Here is a 4,363-nt window from a genome sequence, read left to right as displayed (position 1 = left end):
AGTTTTTCTCTTCAGTGGCCCCTGTAGCATTTTCCTTTCACAAGTTGGAGGCTTAACTGGGTATGGTCTTGCCCTGGAGGCACTCTCTCCATTGTTTAAGTTTGAATCTCTAGGCCCCTCCTTAATCACTTCAATCTCATTAATCACTTTAATCCCCTTATCAAAGGGATTCTCTCCATCACATGCCCAGGCTCCAATACTAGTCTTCCTAGTGCTCTTTTTCAACTCATCCTGTATATTCTATATTTCTTTCTGTTCAATCCATCCTGTACATTCTGTATTTCTTTCTGCCCCATTTGCTCTTTTTTCTCTGTAAATCTATATAATATTCACCATTAATAGCCACACCACCATTTCTATATTAGGCTGTCTTGAAATTTCTTCTGCCAGAGAAATTAGTCCATGGCTTTTCAACTTAGCCTCAGGCAAGCTTTTTGGCTGTGGGCAGACTCCAGCCAGACTCTTTGCCAAAATATCCCAATTGCTGCTTAAGTCCTTATTTCCCTCTGGAACTACATTGTTCTCAGTACTGCTTTCTTTGAGGAGTTTATTTACTAGAATGGCCTGTTAAGCTCTGCTTACAGCAACCAAACATTTTTCTAGCCCAAACTTCCAAAGTCTTCCACATTCCTCCAAAACCCAACATGGTCAGGTTCTTCACAGTCAACAGCCCACTCTCTGGTACCAATACTGTATTAGTCACTTTTCTGTTGCTGTGATAGAAACACTAACCCAAGCAATTTATAGAAGGAAGAGCTTATTTGAGCTTATGGATCCAGGGGAATTACAGTCCATCACGGCGGGGAGGCATGGTGGCTGGAGGTGGCTGGAACAGGAGCAGCAGAAGGTAAGCTCTCACATTATCAGGCAGGCACAGGAAGCAAGAGAGCAACTGGAGATCTGGCAAGGCTTAAGAACTCTATAAGCCCACCCCCAGTGACATGCTTCCTCCAGGATAGCCACACCTTCTAAAACTTCCTAAAACAGCACCATCATCTGGGGACAAAATTTCCAATCACTTGGAGCCTATGGGGGACATTTTCACATAGTAAGAAAAACAGCATGGTACTGGCACAAAAACAGACATACTGACAAACGGAATAGAATTGGAAGACCAATATTTAAACCCATGTTCCTACAGTTACTTGATTTTTTTACAGATGCCAAAAATATGCATCAGAAGAAAGACATTCTCTTCAACAAATGTTGCTAAGAAAATTTCCTATCCACATGTAGAAGAATGAAATACATTCTTATTTATGACCATATACAAATGTCAATTTAAAGTAGATCAAAGGTCTTAATGTAAGATTTTATACTCTGAAATTATTAGAAGGAAAAATAGGAAAAACAGTTCAAGATACAAGGAGAGCAAGGATTATCTCAATAGGACTCCAGTCACTTCCGCTAATAATGCCAACAATTGATAAACGGAATCCCATAAAATTAAAATGCTTCTGAACAGCAAAGGAAATGGTTAATAAAGTGAAGATACAGCTTACAGAATGGGAGCAATTTTTTTAACTACACAACTGACAAAGAATCAATATCTAAAATATAAAAAATCTCAAAAAACTAAACAGGCATTCATACAACCCAATCAATAGATAGACAATTTCCAAAAGATGAAACACAAATGACCACAAACAAATGAAAAGAACATTCTACTCCAATAGCTTTTGTAAGAATATTTTATGAGGACACACGAATAAATGTTTATTTACCCCAGATTGAGAAAGAAATATTTCCAACCAAGTGTAGAATGGTATAGCAATGAACTTATTTGAGTTATTTACAAGATTATTGGTGAGGGTTTATTTTAAGAGAATGGGAACTTACAGAGGCTATACCACTGCAGAAAAATGAATCTCTCCCAGCAACTGTTAACTGTCAATAAATAATGGAGGGGGTGTGGAGCCTCCTGAGCCTCTTCCCCTAGCAATCATTAACTTCCTGTAAATCTTTGAGGAGTGCTCATGAGCCATTTCCCCTTGGCAAATATTAACTGCAAACCTTTAGTGATGGGTAGAGCTTTATGAGCCTGTCCAACTTTGCATCTGTTAACTATCTACAAATACTTGAGTTGGCATGGTTTCTCATTAGTCCCACCTCCTGAGCAATTGATAACTATCTATAAATTCTAGGGATTACTGCAATGTCATGCCCATTCTATGACACTAGCCATTAGAGAAATGCAACTTAGAAATACAAGAAGATTCCTTTTCACCTGGTCAGAATGGCAGTGATTAAGAAAATAAGTAACAAGGTCGGAGAAATGGCTCAGCAGTTAAGAGCAGTGCTTGCTCTTGCAGAGGACCTGGGTTCAGTTCCCAGCACCCTCATGGTGGTTAAGAACAGTCCTAACTCCAGTTCCAAGGGATCTGACATCCTCTTCTGACCACTTCAGGCACTGAGACATGGATGCACACACACACACACACACATATATATATATATACAGACACACACATACACACACACTTACACACAAAAAAAAGTAGCAAAATTTTTTTTTAGAAAAGAAAGAAACATATGCTGAAGAAGCTACTCACTGTAAACTAGTCTAGTCGATATGGAGGGTGTTTAATTAATAAACTAAAATAAGTGTAGCATATGATCCAATCATACCACTCCTGGGTATTTACCCAAGGGACACGAAGTCAGCGTATCACAGAAATACATACACAACAATGTTTATTTCGGCACTATATTTCACAATAGCTAAGTTACAAAGCCAACATAGGTATCTATCAAGCCACTCAGTGAGGGGGGCTGGGGGACTCATGAGTGTATTGTAAACACCCATGGTGGAGAGGTCATAAATCCTAGAGAAAAACTTACTTTTTCCCTCATCCCTAGACCAAGGTAATTTCTTACTTTATTCTAAATATGCATCCTCAAACAAGTGTACCTTTCACACCTTATCTAAAAACCTCCTTTTTACAACAGATGGAGACTCTTATAGAGTTCCAAAAGCGGTTAAATGCAGAGAATAAGTGTTTATGAGATGTCCAGCCCCAAGTGACACATTTACCATGCAACCTCTATACCTAAGGCTCACAGAACATAGTGGAACAGGAGGTAGAGAGAATATTAATGTATCTCTCAATTCTCATCAGCGAAGTTTATTCACGTAACAAAGAGAGCCACAACTGGTCAAAATGTAGAGAACAGGAGACTGCAGAGTGTGGGTCCCTGGATAGGACTCCTGTATTCAAACTGTGCTACTCAGGGCTCAGGGACCATTGGGGAAGAGGAGACAGAAGGACTCTAAGTGACAGGTGTGGTAGATGACCATAAGGAAACAAAGATTTTTAGGCCTCTGGGAACTTGCTCTTAGGAACTTACAGTAATTGTGACAGCATGGCACAAGACCAATGGAAACTCAAACGAGACAAAAATCCAGCATAGAAGTGGGAAAATGGGTGAGATGCCTCAGCTATAGCTAAGAAATGATTGACAATTAAACATGATGGTGAGGGACAGTTGATCTTCTTTAATGGAGTGACACTAGATAGGCTGACCAGGTTCTAATGGATGAACTCATACTGAGGGACATCAGGGGACACAAACTTGACTCAGTAGGCCTTAATATATGTGACAGAATTCATGAACTCCAATTGGGGGGGTGTGGTGGGTACAGATAAGGGAGGGGTTCTATGATGTATTATATGAAACACACAAAAGTTCAATAAAATATATATATTCTATAAAAACAAAGGAATAGGTAGGAGAAATGTGGCATATACACAAAATGGAATGTTTTTCATCCATAAAAAAACTAACCTATGTCATTTGTAGGAAAATGTATTCAACTGAAGATAATCATATTAAGCAAAATAAGCCATTCTCAAAGAGACAAATATGGTATGCTTTCATTTCCTTTCATATGTGTTTCCTAGACTTTACACTGTTACATAAAGTTATGCATGTATATATGAAGTGAAAGTGGAAATGAATGTCTATAGGAACAAAGGAGACAAACACTGAGTGGGGATGGAGAAGAAAGAGATAGGGTAAAGGGACTATTGGAGCAGAAATGTTTTCTACATACAATACATATGAGAACGAAAATGTCCATGTGTACTACAGCATCATTCATGATTATATACAATGAAAAATGTTACATTAATGTAAAATTATTAAATGAATTTAGGGTTGGAATTAAGAAGGAATATCCAACAATTCCTGATAGTGGATCTAAACATTTATATTCATATTTGTATGATGTAGAATTCTCCATAATGATGATGTGAAACCAGTCACCTCTTTAAAATCCTCAACATGTTCTAGATCCCATAGTATCACATATTCAGCTAAGATTTAAAGCTTTATGTAAAACACAAATAAACACGTCCATCAT

Source organism: Nannospalax galili, unplaced genomic scaffold (genome assembly GCF_000622305.1).
Source record: "Nannospalax galili isolate Female #2095 unplaced genomic scaffold, S.galili_v1.0 scaffold270, whole genome shotgun sequence".
Taxonomy (NCBI): Eukaryota; Metazoa; Chordata; class Mammalia; order Rodentia; family Spalacidae; genus Nannospalax; species Nannospalax galili.
The sequence above is the reverse complement of the archived record's forward strand: the minus strand, read 5'-3'. Positions refer to the sequence as shown.